Source organism: Eretmochelys imbricata, chromosome 1 (assembly GCF_965152235.1).
Source record: "Eretmochelys imbricata isolate rEreImb1 chromosome 1, rEreImb1.hap1, whole genome shotgun sequence".
Lineage (NCBI taxonomy): Eukaryota > Metazoa > Chordata > Testudines > Cheloniidae > Eretmochelys > Eretmochelys imbricata.
In genome coordinates this window covers 71,558,963-71,580,186 of record NC_135572.1, presented here as the reverse complement: position 1 = coordinate 71,580,186, position 21,224 = coordinate 71,558,963, and positions in this window count along the sequence as shown.

Sequence of the window (21,224 nt, the reverse complement as noted above, 5' to 3'; positions counted from 1 at the left end):
ACATAGCTCCTTTAAAAATAATCATTTTGACTGTAAATTAACTAAAATTCTTTGATGTTTGCTAGTTATTTATCTTCATAATAGTCCATAATGCTCCTCCACTGATGATTTCATATTTGGTTAATGTGCATGTGAATAATATGACACAATAGCACATATGGATTCTTAATGTTTATATAGTGCTCAGAAGACTATAAATCTTGATATTGATTTTTCATAGAAGGTGCCCAGATTCTATGGTGATGGTTGGCAGAGTAAAATCCTATGACAGATGCAAGTGCTAAAGTAGTACCAAGTCTCATTACAGTCTGTATTATTGATTATTATTATGTTTGGTCGACGAGTGGGAACAGATGAAATTCTAAGCAATAAATAAAGATATTTTTGTGGTGGTTTCTGATCTCAGTTTCACTGGTGGGAATCCAGACAAATTACCTGAAGTCAATGGTTAGTCAAGATACAATCGAGCTGTGATCAGAATCAGGCCCACTCTGAGGCACATTTTTGTTTCCTGGCCTTATGTGGATGCTCAGGGAATGGTAGGGCAGCACAACTCAAAGAACCTATCTTACCCACATTGTCTGCTCCAGGCAAGAGTGTCACAATCACTCAGGAGAGAAAATCATGCATTTTTAGGACAAATTTCACCCAAATTAGAATGGGGAAGAGTGTCTGAATGTACTGGGGAGCACAGGATGAATACTAATCCCTGACTCAGCTCCCTTTATGGTAATGTGGTGCCGCACTCCCCTAATGCATGGCTGTGTCTGAGTGGTACAATCTCATAATAATGACAATAATAATAATGAAAATAATTGCAATTAATAATAACAATAACAAATAATAATATAATTAATGTAACAGGGACAAGGTGAAGTAGAGAGTATATTGCCTCTAAATTCAAATATCCGATGAGGTATCAGTGGCTCTTTAATAATTCTGGATGTTAATCTACTATCTCCTGGCTATTAGTCCATTAAACAACAAAAACAACAATAACAAACTGCTACTGTATTTCTATTTTTCACCCTTTCAGATATTGGCTTGTAAAAGCACTCCATCTAATTCATGGGAACTCAAATTGTGGACAAGGATTAACAGGAAGAATCTCTGGCAGACTTGGCCTTTACACAGGTGCACAGTATGTGGGGGGAGAGGCTATGGAAAAGGAGGGCCCGAGGAGCCTGCCTTCTTGCATGTCATATGTAAGGGCCACTTGGAATTGCAGCCCTCACTCAATCCCCTCTACAGTGAGCTCACTGAGAGAGCTGTTTTGGTGATAAACTGAACTGCAATGGAGTTATTCTCAGTCAACAGATTCTGGTCTACAACACAATTTGTGAGATGGGCTCCATTAGAAGTGAGTAATTATGCTATAATAGGTCTTGTTGGCCAAGGTGCTGAACCCTACTGAAGGGATATTCAATTCAGTGAGTGAAGCACTGGACTGTATTTATAATAAGGTCATTGAACTCTTGCCTTTGTGAAAACCTATATCTCCATATAAAGAGCTAGTGAGGCTTCAGGAGGCATCCATAATCAATATGTCAGCCGCTAATAAACGCACAAGGTCCTTGATTGATGGAGAAAGCCTTAGAATTATGTGAAAATCTGATAGTTGTTCTAAGATTACAGAGGCGCACAGTGTGTGAGAATCAGAAAAGTCATTTGAAGACTGCTGATTGTGTAATAAGATTCATAAGAAGATGTATGTCACAGGAAGTGTTTATATCATAGCCGTACTCTTTGAATCACCTGTAGTCTTTGGGCTTGAGGAAGAATCAGAATGCACTGACTTCCCATGTACTAAGCTTTGTTAAGGCTAAGGCATGCATGCCTTGAATGTCAGAAGATGTATAATAGAAAATCCATATGCAGGGAAGGCACCATGCTTCATGCTCAAGAAAGCAGTGCTTTGCTTCAAGATGCTGATGAGATGGTCAATTTGCTGAGGAAGTTATATACCTCTGTTTCCTGGAATACTGGATTCTTGTGCATTCCTAGAATGACCTGCCTATTAGCCCCTTAAGCTGTTTTTCCCAAGGTGTATGTTTCCGGAGTTGTTAAGGATAAATACTAAAGAACACGATATAACCTTCCGATAAAGTAATTGACACAGGCAGTATTCCTCCCCCCCAAAAAAGTATCTTTTTATTAATATAGCTAATAATCCCTTACAAGAAAACATGACGTATGAGAGAAGATTGAAAAAATTGGGTTTGTTTAGTCTAGAGAAGAGAAGACTGATAAGTGACACGATAACAGTTTTCAAGTACATAGAAGGTTGGTACAAGGAGGAGGGTGAAAAATTGTTCTTCTTAACATCTGAGAATAGGACAAGAAGCAATGGGCTTAAATTGCAGCAAGGGTGGTTTCGGTTGGACATTAGGAAAAACTTGCTAACTGTCAGATTGGTTAAGCACTGATATACATTGCCTAGGGAGGTTGTTGAAACTCCATCATTGGGAATTTTTAAGAGCAGGTTGGACAAACACCTGTCATGGTGTAGATAATACTAAGTCCTGTCTTGAGTGCAGGGGACGGGACTAGATGACTTATGCTATAACTTATGCTATAACTATAATTGCTGTAAATGCTATAAAAACTATAAATGCTGTAACTTATGCTATAACTATAATTAGCAGGCTTACTCTATCTGTTGGCTTCAGTGGTGCTCTGTCTGTGCTGTGGTTGTTGCTGGTGCTGCTGCTCAGCTCCATCCCATCTCCACTCTGCTCTCAGCTGCCGTTTATTCTGCCTCTTTCTCTACTTCACTTGCTCCAGTTCTGACTGACTCTAAGCGGTCTAATCATCTGCTTTATATACTATCTTGTCATAACTTTTTAGAGTTTCTTTAACAGATTCTTTCATAATTTTGTTCACTGCATGTCCATTCTGATAGTTGTTTACTCCAGAGTTGTCAGCTATTGGCTGCTGAAACATGTCATGTGACTTGCAGCTTCCAGTCATGTGGCCCACATCTTCCAATGATGGAGCGACTCTTGCTTATTTAAAATGGAAATACAAAATGGAGGCTGAGGAATTTTGCCAGTATCACCTCCAAGGCACTGATGCCCTTCAATAGTCAAATCAGGATCTAATGGGTCTTTCCTGTGAAGTGGGTATGGAGACTTTCATGAAGTGACAAGGGGTTCTACCATACAGTGAGGAGGTGTTCATGTACTGAAGATAGCTCTCCGTATACTGGAATATGCTAAGTACTCCATGTATAGTGTTCTGCATTTTGAATTTTTACCAATTTTTACCAATAACTTACCAGGTTTTTTTTTATTAAAGGAGGTCATTTTTCACTGATTTACACACATTTATCAGACCATTCAATATTTTGGTGGTACTTATTTTCGTTATGCTTTGTTATGCTAATGCTTTACATGGTTGCTGTGTCCTGCAGCTCTGAGATTAAAGCAGTTCCGCAGTGTAAAACACAGAACGTACACACGGTGGAGGTCAGAAAATCAAACATTAATATCACACTGTGACTGACTCAGAAGGAGATGGCTGCCTATTTCTTTGCATCTGTTTAGAGAGGCACTGAATTTAAACAATCAATCCTCCACAGATAAAGGTAAGGTACAAAGGTAAAACAACAAATCTATGCCTAAATACCAACAAGAAAATCAGTGCTTAGAAATTTTCAGGAAAGGTAAAGACAGGAGTGAAGAGCATGCATTTCACTGCAAGTATTGCAGCATTGAGGTCAGTGCTCATGCTGACAGAATAAAGAAGCTTGTCAAAAGCAAGCAACACAAGAAGCTTAAAGAGGAATGTGAGCTTTGGGATCAACAGTCAATACCAGGAGCTTTCACCAGGGCTTTAATTAAAAAGAGGACATAGCATAATTGTGTCAATGGATTTTTGCATGCTGTTTGTTTCAGTGGACAACTGCTGTTAATTACAGAGGGGCCTGTTGGTGACTTTGTGTAACAATACGGTCCAGGAACAAAAACCCTTCCTAATGCAGACAACCTCACATGTAACTATGTGAAAGAAAATTATGATGCTTTAGTTTCTAAACTGGTGGAATGAACTGATGGAAATTTGGTGTCTAGTTTGTTTTTAGATGAGTCTTTTGATACTTTGCACTGTCCAAGTCTTGGTCTTTTGTTTTTGTTTTTATTTCAAAGTGAATAAACCTACGTTATTTTGTGCTGATGCTACATTCATCCCCTCTTCTGACACCTGTTTTGTTTATGTAGCAATAGCTGACATGTTTGAGATGTACCAACAAACTTGGGAAACAACTAACACAAATTCTGCTTCCTACATGGCTAAGTTTGCACAGGATATTAAACTCAATCAGAAATCAGAGCTGCTACATATTACCTGTCCTGCTCATCTGATTAATGCTGCACTTTCAGCAGCTACTGCAACAGAAGAAATGAAAGAAGTGAAATCTTTCATTATTGGATTCAGGGCCATTTTCAGGCATACCAACAAGCTGAAGGCTTTATTTTACACAGTGCAGGATGAGTGCAGAGCTGACTGCCAATTACCTACCCCTGTTGTGCCACATCAGTGGATGAGCTTGTACTTCACAGCCTGTCATGTAGACTGTGCTGATATCAGCAGTGTGCCCTTGTTGCCAAGAAGGCCAATGGCATTTTGGGATGTATAAGTAGGGGCATAGCGAGCAGATCGAGGGATGTGATCGTTCCCCTCTATTCGACATTGGTGAGGCCTCATCTGGAGTACTGTGTCCAGTTTTGGGCCCCACACTACAAGAAGGATGTGGATAAATTGGAGAGAGTCCAGCGAAGGGCAACAAAAATGATTAGGGGTCTAGAACACATGACTTATGAGGAGAGGCTGAGGGAGCTGGGATTGTTTAGCCTTCAGAAGAGAAGAATGAGGGGGGATTTGATAGCTGCTTTCAACTACCTGAAAGGGGGTTCCAAAGAGGATGGCTCTAGACTGTTCTCAATGGTAGCAGATGACAGAACGAGGAGTAATGGTATCAAGTTGCAGTGGGGGAGGTTTAGGTTGGATATTAGGAAAAACTTTTTCACTAAGAGGGTGGTGAAACACTGGAATGCGTTACCTAGGGAGGTGGTAGAATCTCCTTCCTTAGAGGTTTTTAAGGTCAGTGGAACACTCAGCAAGAAATAGAAGATGACCATGGCCCATAATCTGAACCCCAAAATGTTTGTGCCAAAGATTATTTTTAGAATGTCATCCAATGTCATCCCTTCCTCCAGGTGAATTTTGCAGCAGACTACGACTGCTATGCCAGAGTGTTTCAACCATTTGCCACTAAAGATTAAATGTTTAATCTAAAAGGGGAATTTACTACTTACATGAATCTGCCTGACCCTAACAAAGTAAAACTGGATGCACTGGCTTTTTTGAACAGTCATCAATATACACTTCCCAACTTCAGCAAAGTGGCACAGTGAACTTTGATTGTACTTCCTGGATCTATTTCACTTAATTTCAAAGTTGGATTACCTCCATGACAGCAAGAAACTCAATGAGAGTGAGGATACTTTGAAGACAATTATGCATGTATACACAAACCAGGATTTCTGGAAACATTACTACCTCTGAGAGAGACAAAAAATATCTTTGTACATAAAAAAAGTTTCAATTATACTATTGTAAAAAGTGTATATTATGAATGATTTCCCCCCTGATTTTTCCCAATTTAGTTTTTTTTAAATTTTTGAACCCAATTTAATCCTGGTTTTAATGTTTGGAAAATAAACATCAAAAAATTCCAGGATTTTTTTTACATATGTAAACTGAAAATGTGGAGCACTATCAGTGGATTATTGCCTCCCATTGATGTGTTTTACCTACCTGTCTATGATCTAAGGAGGAAGTGAGCTCTTCATGCAGAAAGAAGTTAATTCCCTGCTATTGTAAAGTGTTGAGCCCTATATGCAGCAAGGAAATTCTAAGGTAACAAAGAAACAAGCATCACTCTATACCAGGGATGTAATACTGAGGAGGGGCCAAGACATCTCTATATTAAGATTTCCATGCATCATGCTCCATCAATGGTGCTCTTAACCATAAGGCTTTAATAGAAGCTACAAGTCTCAGAAGTTTCAGTGCCCATGTTCTCATTGAGCAAAGCACTTCACCATATGCTTAAAAATAAACACAAGCGTAGTCTCATTCAGGTCTATGGTGTTTAACATTAGCTTAAATGCTTTGCTGAATTAGGCCCAGATTTCAAATCCCATGAGAGATTTTCACAATATATTTGAAATTTGTCCTAATGTGACAACTGGTCTTTCATTTCCATTCCCAGGGCCTAACTTGTCTGTTTTGTAGATCCTTAGTACTCTGGAGAACAAATGGAGAGTTGAAAAAATTCCTTCCAAGAAATAGACTTCCAGGATACTGCTGTAATTGAAATGTATAATAGTACATCTTCGAAAAGCCACTGATACTTCCTGCAGTCTTGATATACTTTGTTCAAATAACTGTTTTGCTTGTATTACTGCATATTGTACACTAAGCTTATCCTTTTTTGTGTGTGACATCACTATGGCTTGTTATGATGATACAAACACTTGACTATTTTGTACAATCAAGATGCAACAAAAGCACAAGAAACAAGTGTCCTGCCTTCAGGCATGTGATCCTAGTGAAAACGAAAAACAAGAATATGAGGAAAGAAAACAATGGAAATAATGTGAAGAGCCAGAAGAATGGTCTCACAATAGAACATTTTTCAAAGTGTTGAAGGAGGAGCATTAAGGAATTCAGATTTGAACCAAAACAAGCATAAACAGATGCTCTCATTATTTATGATGTTAGCATAGCTAATGACTAAATCACAGCCTGACATTCACCAAGGAGTCATCTCCCATTCAATATGAAATCCCATCAGGGTTTTATCCTTTAAATTTAGAGTAGCGGGATTACAAAAGCCCTCTTTTTTCATGTCCTTTGATCATTTTTAACATTTTTTAAGACCCTGGTGACATTATTTGAAGAGTCACTGAGATGTGCCATATAAGTAATTGCAGTAGGTGCCTTAACGTTGAAATCGATTAAAGTAATAAAAGTGACTCTCCTTTTTAAATATAGGTTATTAAACTTTTGAAACACTTTCTTTTGTAAATCATTTTTATTTTTACATTAATATAAACCACTGAATGGCACCTTGATATAAAATATTTTAAAGGCTTCCTAATTTAGCACCCTCTGGTTTTTTTTTTTTTTAAAAAAAACCCTTTGAAGCTGAATCACTAAAATAGAGAACTTCTACTGGAAGAAATACTTTATTTCTAATTAGTTTCTGATCATATATTAGATATTTTTCCTTGCAAAATGAGTTTCCCACTTATTTTATTATATGAAGTACAAATGACATGAATTACTTCAGTTCTGTAGTGAAAATGTATAAGCCAAAGTATTTTTTTCATTTGATAAAATTTCCATATTACACCAAATGGATAAAGCACACTGAAGAAAAACAACAACCACAACAACCAGTAAATGAAAATTAAAGGTTTCACCTTGGAACTGATTTGGGAGATTCTACTGAGTACCTAAATTAAATCAATATCTCAGGACCACCTGTCCAACATTTCCTGTCGGTATTGTGATTTCACTATATTTTGGCTCAAACCCTGAGGACAGAGAGCAATACCAAACATTAAGCATAACTTTTTATTTGCTTTTCTCTTGTTTATTGGCTTATGGTCCCATCCTACAATCTGATCCATGTGAACAGCCCCTAATGCCAGCATTGAGTTCTATAGGGCTTCACATGGGTGCAGTGACAGCCTCCCAGCCCCTATGCTTCCCGGCCTAGATAGTGCAAATAACCATACTGACCTTTAAGCGTGGGGCAGGGGGGATTTGTCTGGCTGGCAGAATGAAGGGAACAGTGCGTTATGGTTGGAGGAGGGAGGGAGAGGTCAAACTGCTGCAAAAGGGGACAAGGGGACATCCCCTGAGATCCAGATGGGCAGAAGTGTTTAAAAGAGGCAGCCTGTGTATGAAACCCCCTTTTACATGGGGCAGGCTGAAGCAGCACCTACCCTCTCCCCCCTTTAGGTGATGAAATACCAGGTCTGGTCAAGACCTGCTGTGGGCATTGTACTAACTGCCCCTTTTTAGGAGTGCTGGGAAGTAATTTTCCCTTTACCACTCAATTTGCCTACGTGGAGCTGGGGTTGTTTTGCCTTCCCCACAGCGGGTTTGGAGAGGGCTTTGTTGACCTTTGGCATGAAGGGTTGTAGGCTGTATGTTGCAATTCATTATTTAAGTATGGGCTGGATGTCCAGTGCAGATATTCCATTGGGAAGTTATACAATGACCGGATAAATGGTTTGGAAAATGACTTAAAAAGGAGTTGTTGGTTGAAGGAATGGAACAGGGGTGAGGGGGATTGGGACTCCTATGAATGGTATAGCAGGGATCCTACCCACCTTTTTAATAGCCCACCTTTAATAGCCCTCCTACATGTGGTGGATGGTAAGGTCCAAGCAATAGGTTGGCTGAGGGACCTAGATGGAAAAAGAAAGGGGAGGGGGGCTAGCAGAAGCCCCCCCAGGTGGTTATTGAATGAACATGGGGTTACCTACAATGTACACTTTTATCTGCTGGGTAGTCCCAGACATCCAATAATAAAATTGTGACCTGATTAAAACCATATCAAGTGTCTCCTGTCCTTCTTTCTGTATACCCAGACAAAAGTCTGGAGAGGACTTATCAATCAGGGCCACTGAGTCTAAGAGAGTCTTAATTTTTGTGTCTCACATAAGTGTAGAAGTAGAAGAGCACAGAAAGAAAAGCAATAAACAGGAGAGTCAATTGGAATATAATAGTTTTCTTCACCACCTACCATAAACATTTGTGTAGCATTATTATGTACTTTCAAGCATGTGTTCTATTCATAGCTGTACTGTATATTGCTTATCACCTCCAGGAGATATTTTGAGGCCTTACAAATGTTATACACATACACTAGTGTGTTGGAAGCACAAGACTTTTAAAATGATTGTGAAAATTATGTAAAAACTATAAAAAAAGAGTTTACACTTTTGGAAAATAAAGTTCAAACCAACAAACCAACAACCCTTTGTATTATATACATTAGTTAGCATATGCATTAGTTAGCAAATTTAATCTTATTTTCAATTTCTGATCACAACAGTACTACACAAAATATTAAATCAATTTTTGTGTCTGTCATTTTCACTTGACTAGCACATACCCTTTCTTTCAAGATCCTCAAAGAAGAAAAGGCAACAAACATTAGAGCAAAATTAGTCTAGACAGACAAATGTAAACACTTTCCAAACTACGTAACTTTGCAGCTCTGTCAAAGGTACTCTTTTAGGTTAATTTGAATATCACTTTGTAGATGAATTATAAATTTAAGATAATGTAATTTCTGTTGTGTTCTACTTGAGTAAACTTGAGGTACTTAACCACATTCATGCCACGCCATTCGTTGTTGTCATATCTATTATTTCCACTTATTCCTATCTTGTAGCCAGAGACAAGATTATAAATTTACAGAGATTTATTTTTGACATGAAAAGACATATTATACTATGAAAAATCGGGAAAACTTGTACAATGTACATATGTTTCCAAGTCATATTTTGCATATTTATTAATTGGTTCTGTGTGTGCTATGTTTAAATATTATCTATAATGTCACATTGAAATACCTAGCATTGGGGTTTGAAATTGTATTTTTGCTGTTTAGACATACATTTTGGGGTCACACTATATCTCTGACTTTTATCTGAATAGAGATCAGTGCCCCCTTCCACAAGGAAGATCTGTTTAATTGACACAGACTGATAGACCCATCTGCGTTTCAGAAGTCTCTGAGCGAGAATACTCTGAAGATGGTTTCCAAGTCCGTCAGTAACAAGATGGGACATAATCATCATATTTTGTCCTTTACCAGTGATATGATAGGTCCTAAGAACCTCTCCCTCTTTGTCCTCCTTTCACTGTGGAATGCACATGACCTGTGCTGGATGAAATACATCAGACATAGACTAGAGCTTCAATGCTGGAAGTCACTTTCCACTTGTGGTATAGATAGCTTATAAATCTTCTCATCCACCTTTGTGGTTGCAAATTATGTCCAGGATACCTGTTCAGAGTAGCTGACAATCCATTTGATTGCCTCATGGACCAGAGATAGATTCTTTCTTACTGTGAGAATTGTTCAACTAAGTTAAGTTGACTGCCTTTGTGTGAGAGGACAGGATGAGTGGAGGGATATTTGTACATTAAAATCATGGGGTGGGCACCAAAAATGACGTCACTCGAGGAAGAAGTTTTGGACAGTTTTGCCATTTTGGTTCTGAAGGTGCCTATGTGCTATGACTTATACCCTTGCCCCCTGTGGCTTGTAAAAACAGATATATTTGTTCCACTTATGGATAAGATCAATGACATCTCCTAATGGAAAAGAAGGCATTTGGCTTCATTTAAATATGTAGTAATGAACATTGACTTGCTTGAAAATTTCAACCTTCATAATTTCTATCCTGTTCCTAACCTTCCCTTTCTTCATGTGCAATTTTAGGTGTTGAATTTGATTTATAAAGCTTTGCTGTATTTACCATGGGCACTGATAATCAGAGGTACTGCTTCTCTGTTACGCCATAAGCAACTGAAATAACTGATATCAGAGGGGGATCTGAGCTAACAGTCTATAGATGTAAACATCCAATTATAGGGTGCTGGACATTCTCAATAGAGGACACTCTGGAACATGTTTCTTCTACTGATCCCACAAAAAGTGAATCTGATGACCTTTAGGACTCACCTTTTTTTTTTCAAGGCACTTTTTTGTGGTTTGTTTTGAGTGGAGCTGGAGCAGTACCCATTTTTTGTGTGGAATCTCTTCGCCACCTCTTTGTTTCAGAGAAAAATAGCAAAACAAACGAACAAAAAACCACACTCTGATACACGTCAATAAGGATTCTTTTAAATCATTTCTGCAGAAATTTTCCCACTGCATCTGTGTAATTTCTTGTGAACTAGAATAATGGCGGGAGATAATCTTTTAATTTTGTCTTCTTTTTTACCCCATTGGTTAGCTTTCCACAGAAGATACCATTGTGAGACAACGAACTTTACTTCCAAATATTTATTAGCTTATAAAACAAATCTGTCCTTTCAACATCTGAACCAAGTTATCTAGAAAACCTACAAAATTCCTCCAAGAACCCAATACTTTCCAGGGTACAGAGATGAAAAAAATCATGTTCATGCGAATTTTAAAAGAACAATAACAAACAGTTGTGTATATTCTTTTCTCAGCCATCAGTGAAATATTTGACAACATATCTGTCTAGCTCTGTGGTTCCCAAACTTGTTCCGCCCCTTGTGCAGGGAAAGCCCCTAGCATGACGGGCCTGATTTGTTTACCTGCCGCATCCGCGGTTCGCTGCTCCAGGCAATGGAAGCGGCGTGGGCCGAAGGACGTGCTGGCCACTGCTTCCAGCAGCTCCCATTGGCCTGGAGCAGCGAACCGCGGCCACTGGGAGCCACGATCGGCCGAACCTGCGGATGGGGCAGGTAAACAAACCAGCCGGGTCCACCAGGGGCTTCCCTGCACAAGCAGCGGAACAAGTTTGGGAACCACGGGTCTAGCTGAATCATAAAACTTGTAACATCCTTTTGAACATTCGTTTGAATGAATGGATTGGCATGAAGTGCCAGTACATCCTGCCATCCTAGAAAAGTGCACTAGCTCTATCTTTTGGTAGGACAATCAACAATGAAATAGCTAGATGTGCTGGTATTTAAGTAGATATGAGCATGCTTTGAAGTTAACATTAAATGTTGTGAATCAGGGCAAAAATCTCTCAGATTATTGTTTGAGTCTGTCAGCAGTCTATAAATTAGCCATTTTAATATGTCATGTTAAATTTATATTGTTCTATTTTTTAATCTATCATGGTACCGTGGTCTGAGTATATTGTGTCAACATAATTACTTTTATCAACCAAACTTGTAATCTCATTTTAAAAAAAATCAAGTCAGACAGGCTCTATTGTCCATCAACCCATGTTGATATTCAGATGCAGTGATCTTTTCAGCTGAGTGAACAACTTCCTTTTATGACGTTAAGGGATTCTAGCACTGTAGGACTAGTGAACAGGAGATTTGAGGGTAATTTCTCTCTGTAGTATTAATGGCAAAATCCAGACACCAAACATCCAGGGTGTAGAGGATTCCAGACACAGACGAAATAAGGCAGTTTCCAGACTTAGAGGGTGAGGAAGTTAGAATTTCAGAAAGCCTTGCACAGAAGATTTATATTCTCTCGGTACACCCAAGCATTTGGAGTCAGGGATGACTTGAGGCAGAACCAGTGGATCTATGTCTGTGTACATCAGCAAACTATTGTCCCTCGATAGAGAAAGAACAAAGTGGTTGCAAAGGCTGCCACAGATGTGAGGCTACAGTTGCTTATTTGGCATTCGGAAGCTGTGGACCTCATCAGTGGTACTATACATGTACTTATGTACACAAGGTTGAACACATGCTTAAGTGTTTTGCTGAGTTGGAATCAGGAATATCTAAATCACTGACTAAATCAGGAATGTCTAAACTATTGGAAATAGCAAATTATATATAATACAAATTTTAAATGAGTGTCTGGCTTGCAACTCTATAAAGTTCAAAGAATACTGAATAATTCAGTACCACCTCTTGAATGTGCTATTTTTCAGAAATAGTGAGGGAAAGACTCTGAAGATATTATCAGATGTAAAACAATTTGAACTTGAGAGCAAATTCAGAATTTGATTTATCTTGCCATTAACTATCACTTGTTAGTTCCAACAGGTTGAATACTGAATGAGAGGATTAATTACTCACCATCTTAACCAGTGGTATACCACAGGTAAGTTAAATATTTAACTACTGTATTCATGTTTAAAGGCTATCTTAAAAGACAATGGAAAGCAGGCAGTAAAGTGTACACATGTGTGGTTAACGGGGTTTGTCATAAATATAAAGAGAAGGGGTTAAGAAGCTCTGATACAGTACTATAAAATCCTCTTACCTGTAAAGGGTTAAGAAGTTCAAGTAACCTGGCTGGCACCTGACCAAAATGACCAGTAAAGGGACAAGAGACTTTCAAATCATGGGGGGAGGGGGAGGGAAAGGCTTTGTCTGTCTGTTTGTCTGTGTGATGCCTCTGCCAGGGACAGATCAAGAAAGCAAGCAATCCAACTCCTAAAGAGTTAGTAAGTAATCTAGCTAGAAAATGCATTAGATTGTCTTTTATTTTTGGCTTGTAAAATTCGCTGTGCTGGAGGAAATGTGTATTCCTGTTTCTGTGTCTTTTTGTAACTTAAGGTTTTGCCTAGAGGGATCTCTATGTTTTGAATTTGACTGCCTGTGAGATTATCTTCCATTCTAATCTTACAGAGTTGTTCTTTTTTGTTTGTTCGTTTTTTGTTCTTCTAATAAAGTTCTTTTTTTAAGAATCTGATTGGGTTTTTAGGGTCCTAAAAATGCAAGGCTGGTCTGTGCTCATCTTCTTTATTCTCAAGCCTCCCCAGGAAAGGGGGTGTAAGGCTTGGGGGGATATTTTGGGGGAAGACATCTCCAAGTGGTCTCTTCCCCGTTCCTTTGTTAAATAGCGTGGTGATGGCAGCAGCATACTGAATCCCAGATACGGGGAATTTTGTATCTTGGGAAAGTTTTAACCTAAGCTGGTAGAAATAAGCTTCGGGGGTCTTTCATGTGGGACCCCAGATCTGTACCCCAGATTTCAGAGTGGGGAAAGAACCCTGACAGGGTTAAAAGGAAATATAATCATCACTTTTTCTATGAGGTCCACAGTGACTCACACACATTCAATATGAAATAAGAGAAAATAATAACCAAAAAAAAAAAGGTTTCTTGCCTTCTCTATGTAAACTCCATATGTGGCAGGACTCTAGTTTTATTTATGTTTTGCATGATGCTGCTAGTACTTAGTTTCGTGATACAGTTCTATTTATTAGCAGAACGACATATAGCTTATGGGATTCTAATTTAACTCCATTCTAAGGTCTTCCATGACCACTTTTAAGCTACTTCATTGATCCAGACCCAATGGAAAACCTGTGCCATAAGGAGATTTCCAAGTCCACTTCATGCTCACAAGTCCTAGCAGGGGAGACATGTCAGGGTCTGTGACCTTGCGATGACAGATATGGGTAATGTAATGATGCTGTGGCTGCTCCAACAGTACCCAAGGGCTAAACCAAACTCCAGGCAACCTAAAAATCAGATAGCTAAAGCTACAGTTGCCTGCCACTCATGTGCTGCCCAAGCAGAATTCAGGTATGCCTTTGAACTGGGCCCAATAACTGTACCCTAGATATTAAAGCTATGAATTCATCAAGAAGGATTGTTTATTGCTAACCTGTTTCCATTAAAAACATACGAAAAAGACATTCAGATTATGTGTATGAATCTTTTAAAACTATCTGTAAATGTTCATAATTTTAATTTACAGATTGGAACAGGAAATCATCTTGTTTCCCAGCATTATTTGTGAAGAAAAAGCTTTAGTAAAAAATAAGATAAAATAACAATAGAAATGACTAATCAAACAAAGAATCAGAGTCCTGAAGGTCTGGAATTCTATCAATAAAAGAAATAATGCAGTAAATGAAGTGTTCAGCAAGCAAGACAAAGTAATATGAGTTGCCAAATAGATAGATATAATTTGCATATATGGATTTTGCAGTGGGCAACTAAACTGAGCAAAGTATAATTGAGGTGCATCAATTTAATATTTCTTCATCACAGTATGCTACAATGAACATAAAAATAGTATAATATTGGCAATATAAATAGTCCTAAATGATCAGTATTCAAACACTTCATTAACTGAGAAGCAATTTCCTATTTTTTAAGGTTCATTATAATCTCAAGTTAATTTTGCTGTAATTTCTACATGTATTGTTATGAAAAAATAAATTCAATGAATAAACCAGATGCAATAATTTTAATTATGCTGCTGTGGTATTCACATCTTAAAATACCAAACATTGAAATCATAGTCTTGTGTAGAAAAGGAGTGCTTTGGAAACTGATGAATACACAAAGCATCCGATCATGAACCTTATTCATCCATGTAAGAAACGACACAAGCCTGGATTGAAAGCCTGAAGGCAGAAGCTGTGACGTGGATACAATGAGCTCAAAGACAGTACAACTGATTTATTACATGCCTGAAGATTATGTATGATAATAATAAAGCCAAGCTAGTCTGATAGAACAAAGTAAAAGTCTTGTATTTATTTGCAAAACTCTCTCTGAGGGAATGTCATAGATGAGATTTTCAATTTGCCAAGGTGGCTGGATGGAAACATGATAGCTTTATTTGGTGCTTTCTAAGACTTTCAGCAGAAAGTCTAGGATTGAAGCTGACATGCCTGAGTGAAATATTTCCCCCCCCCCATACAGACTAAGGTAAAAATATTATTTTCATTTGATGATTATCACCGAGTTAAAAAGAATTTGCACATTTGGGCCATGATCCTTCAAACTGATCCAGACTATTGGACCTCTGCCCTTGTTGGGAGGCACAGTGGTTTCAATAGGATTCCATACGGGCAGAGGGGTCCATCAGCAGAGATCAGATTGCATGATGAGTGCTTTGATAAGTGAAATATAAGGGAAATATCACCAACGTGGATCCAGCTTTGGGACAAACATCCAGCGTAGTTTAGGTGAATTCAAGTTCTTAGAAAATGCTGCAAAACTTTCCTCTCTGAATACTCCTCTCCATCATAAAAATTACACACTATTGACCACCTCTACTACCTCAAAAAACCAACAACTAACTATTTAAATAATTAATAAAATCTAAAAAATTCAAAACAAAAAACCCTATCTCAAGTAGAACTTTTAACTTGAAATGGGAATAGTGACAGGCACTCCATGAAGTCCACTAAGGACTTTGCAGTTGCTATCCATTTTAGGTGGAAGACCCTCAGATATCACTACAGTGATAGCCAGCAATATAAACCCTGAGATAGATAGATCGATAGATTTGCCCAAGATTTGTAGTCTTTATTAATTAGGTTTATATTTTAACATGGTATTTTTTCAATTTTCAACAATGATCTGTGGGCAGAGCTAGATAAACAAGTAAAGAAATAATCTTGAACAATGCCATAAAGAATGCAGGCCTGATTTTATGCTGTCTTGCATCATCTGTGTGTGTGCAAAGTGAGTGCAAAGTGGGTGTCAAATACTACCACATCAGAAACCTAGCATTTTGCTTCCACTATCAAATCATTCTCACGCATACAAATGACTACACAAAGTGCAAAAAAGTAGAGATTCGAGCCCATTGAGCAGATAGAGTGAAATAAATTGGCATAGTTAAATGTCTGGGACAATCCTTGTGATCAGATAGATCGTCTCAGGCTCCTGAACTATGAAACTACTTATATAACTGCCTTTTTTTTTTAAGTTTCTCTTGTAGAGACTAGCTGAAAAATCACAGCATGTCAAAAACATACCTCTTGACCCTGGGCTGTCAAATCACATGCAAGAGTAAGAACTTAGGGCCAGATTTTCAAAGGTATTTAGGTGTCTAAAGATGCATACGGGTGCTTAGAAACTTTACAAAAGTTTCCAAGTGTCTCATTCGCATTAAGAGCTAGGAACATAGACTTAGGAGCCGTGGCTGGTAAGACAAAGGTGGGTGGGAGACTAATGAAGTTAGTTCTCTGCATTTTCCAGAGAATGAAGGTGGGAAGGTAGTAATTTTTATTTCCTTGCAGGTACTCTACAATGAAGAACCTGCGGTTAAAACTTCTGGTGTCATCAACGTACATTGTGACATAATCGGTGTCTTCTTTAGACTGATGGTTAGTCCAAATTCATCAGAAACTATCAGAAAACTATAGAAAAGTTGCTGGATCTCCTCTTCAGTGTGTGCAACAAGCACTGCATTCTTGGTGAAAAGCAATTAACTTATCAGCAAGTGTTTGACTTTGGTTTTTGCTTTTAGATGTGCAATGTGGAAGAGTTTCCATTTCCATTTCCATTCTACAGAGATATGCACCCTTTGTGCTAGTTGAGAAAGCATGACAAAGCAGCAGAGAGAAGAATATACTGAGAATCTTTGGTGCCAAATCCCTATTTGTTACTGTGATGCTAGCAGACCAGATGCCAATACATGCCAAGGCCTCACTGAACATCGACAAATGCATAACTGAAAACCAGTCTGGCTCTCCTGTGTGTTAGTATTGTTAAAATAGATATTAGAGTTATAAGAATGTGTTTAGACTTCATGAAATGTTTGTTGGCTACTGCATGTATTAATCTTACTTATAATATCTATATCCCACGTTATAAGGTAATATTTAAGTGTTTGTTCTGAAACTGTAAAAGTATTTGCTAAAACCCCACAGTCAGGACAGAAGCATTATCAAGTGTGAAATATTACTTTACCACAAGAAGTGTAATCTCCTCCCCATCAAAAGAAGGCCTATAGATACCAGGCAAACCGTTGTGGCACAACAGTGGACAAAAGACTTTGTTGATTGCTTCCCTCACACCGATGAAGAGGATACATGAACACAATCTTGTTCCATTACAGCTGGGGAAGGGAATCAAATTGCTGTTAAAGAGAAATTATTATCACTACGCTGCTTAGAATTCATAGATGGCAGTAATTCTAAGCATAAAAAAGGGATCCCCGAGCTGCTTTGTTTGGGTTAGCCCTAAAGGATATATAGAACTTGCATATATAGCAGCTACTATCAACTTTTTTGGAATGTAGGACCAGTAACTCATTTGTGGATGTATGTTTACTTGCTTTAACCTTGTAAATAACTCTTATTTCTTTTTTCCTAGTTAATAATATCTTTGTTAGTCTAGATCCTTCCTCTTTGGAACCCCCTTTCAGGTAGTTGAAAGCAGCTATCAAATCCCTCCTCAGTCTTCTCTTCTGCAGACTAAATAATCCCAGTTCCCTCAGCCTCTCCTCATAGGTCATGTGCTCCATCCCCCAATCATTTTTGTTGCTCTCCGCTGGACGCTTTCCAATTTTTCCACACCCTTGTTGTAGTGTAGGGCCCAAAACTGGACACAGTACTCCAGATGAGGCCTCACCAATGCTGAATAGAGGGGAACGATCATGTCCCTTGATCTGCTGGCAGTGCTCCTACTTATACAGCCCAAAATTCAGTAAGCCTTTTTCGCAAGTAGGGGACACTGTTGTCTCATATCCAGCTTCTCATCCACTGTAACCCCTAGGTCCTTTTCTGCAGAACTGCTGCCAAGCAATTCAGTCCCTAGTCTGTAGCGGTGCATGGGATTCTTCTGTCCTAAGTGCAGGACTCTGCACTTGTCCTTTTTGAACCTCATCAGATTTCTTTTGGCCCAATCCTCTAAATTGTCTAGGTCCCTCTGTATTGTATCCCTACCCTCCAGTGTATCTACTACTCCTCCCAGTTTAGTGTCATCTGCAAACTTGCTGAGGGTACAATCCACGCCATCCTCCAGATCGTTAATGAAGATATTGAACAAAACCGGCCCCAGGACCAACCCTTGAGGTATACCGGTTGATACCGGCTGTCCATCTCTGGCCATGCCGCCCCTAGAAATATGCCCCCGCCACCTAGAAATATGCCTTTGCCTCTGCTCCGTCTCCGCCTGCTCCCCTGAGCTCGCCATCTCCGCTCTGCTTCTTCCCCTTCCCTCCCAAGCTTGCCACACGTCAAACAGCTGTTTCACGCAGCAAGCCTGGGAGGGAGGAGAAGCCAAGTGGCGGCGTGCTAGGGGAGGCAGCGGTGGTGAAGCGCAGGTGAGCTGGGGAGGGGAGAGGTTCCTCTAAATCCCCCCCCGTTACATCTTTTTCTCCCCCCCACACTCACCTCCGCTCCGCTGCCTCTCCCTTGCCTGAGAGGGAGGGGGGAGACGCGGAGTGGCGGCATGTTCAGGGAAGCAGGCAGAGCGGAGGTGAGCTAGGGCAGCAGGGAGAGCCGCAGGAAGCTATGGGGGGGAAATGCAGAATGCCTGGGGGAGGAGGCGGGGCCAGGGATTTGGGGGAAGGGTTGGGACGGGGTGGAGTTGGGGCGGAGCTGGGAGCGGGTGGGGTGGCACAAAAAAAGCAGGGGTGGCCACAATTTTTTTTTGCTTGGGGCAGCAAAAATCCTAGAGCCGGCCCTGTTTAGAATACCTTAGTCCCAGGGGGTACATCACATTTTATAAACTTCAGATTAGTTTGTAAGCCATTTTACTTGGTACATAACATAATTTTCATTTTACCATTTAAACTTAATCTATTACATGATTAATTTCTTATTCTTTAGCTAACCATTAAACAGTTATTTTTCAATTCATGAATAGCAATATAACTAACATTATAAAACCAAAATTATGAGATAGCAGGTGTCAATTCTCTTTTAATTACCATTCCCACCATGTGAGATATATGTAGCTGTAAGCAGGATCTGTGTGAGCTCTCCCCTGACATCTAGTAATGAGCTGGAGGGAAAGACTAAGGGAACAGACCCTGGTTGCATAGACACACCTACTCTGCCTACGTGTTCAGTAGATAGAGCTGCTTGCCCAAAGTGATCAATTTTAGCTAATTTTGGAGTACAATTCACTTTAGACAGTTGCAGAGGTGCACAATTACCACAGAGACATTGCTTGATGCCCCCACCTTTCTGGGGTGGAAAGTGAACCTCTGTGAACATACCTTTGAACTCTGGGGCTTCACTAACCATGGCTTCACTAACCACTAGCCATGTGAGGGGTTCAGTGGAGGAAGAGGGGAGGGATGTATTAAAGGGACATTCATCCATGTGACTTTCCCACCACAAGGTGGGAAACTGAAGCAGAGGACAGTGCTCAACACACTGTGGGGTGTGTTTTTGCTTATGGCTGCATGCTTTTGAATGTGGCTGTGGTATTTTCCCAAACTAATGCTTGGCTCCCTTTCTCTTTTATGAAAAGTTCTCAGTGTTTAAGAATGGAAAAATATTGCCTTTTAGAGGTGTCCAGGGGGTTTGTTTAGCTTTCCCAGAATACTGGGTGGGTACTCCAGCCAATTCTCTTTTCTCATGTTAAGAGGATTGTGGCGGGTCTGGCACCTTATCGCCCCATTGGGGCACGGGGTGGTGGTATGTCAGAACTTCGCCACTCCCAAGTTTGCGTACTCGCCTCTCTGTGGGCGGCACAGTGCGGCCTAATGGCCTCTCTCCATGCAATCACCCCTCTTAGTTAGGGTAGTATGACCTAAAGGCCAGAGTACATCAAAGTCATCCCAGCATCAGGACAGTGCAGCCCAATTACCAGAGTCCACGGAATCACCCTTCACATGAGGGTCAGAGCAGCCTAGTGGAAGGAGTCCATATGATTCACATGCTGGGCCACCCCCCTTCCAGAGGGCAGGATGGTAGGGGGACCCAGAACCACCCTTTCCACCTAGTCCCGACCCTGGTAGTGGCAAGTTCCGCTTGCCGCTGGCTCAGCGGGGATCCATCTGAAACACACTGAGCCTCAGTGCAGCCCAAACACTGTTTTCTTCTGAAGTTCCCCATGTCACTTCCTCCTGTAACCTCCGGCTCTTCCATGTCCGGGGGTCCTCTGATGTGTTCCCCATCTGTGACATATTCCATCTGGGCATAGGGGTGCAATCCAGTCAGGCTGGCTTCCGGGTCTTGGAGCTCAGGCTGTTCCTCTTCAGGAGCTGGCAGTCTGCCTCCTTACCCTCTGGTGGTCAGCCCCTCAGCCCTGACTGAGTAGCTCTGCAGGCTTTTATACCCATTCTCCAGTTGAAGGATGTCCAGCAGAGCCTCAGGGGCTTGGCTTCCTCTGCTAGAAAGGAAGGGTTAACCCCTGTGGTACCAGTGCGGGGCTGCTCCACTGTGTCACAAGGATATTGATATTGAACACAGCCTTTGTTGCTGCCAAGTTCATGTGGTAGAAGGGTTATGTAGCTTTATAATCCAAATCAACATTTGTATTCTCAACCTAAACAATTTATCTTTGAGTTTTCTGTCATGAGCATTGGCATCTTGAACTCTCTAAAAAGTTTGCATCAGGAGAAATGGAACCTCATTCTATTCTCACACTCTATGATCTTTCAAAGTAGCCTAATGTGAAGGGAAAGAGATGTGAATGTATGGGAGGCCAGGACAAGTCTTCTGTACAAAAGTACATAATCAGGGCTCAATGTTCATTTGTCTTGCTGTCTGAATTTAAAGTCTGACACATTAATTCCCTTATGGTTA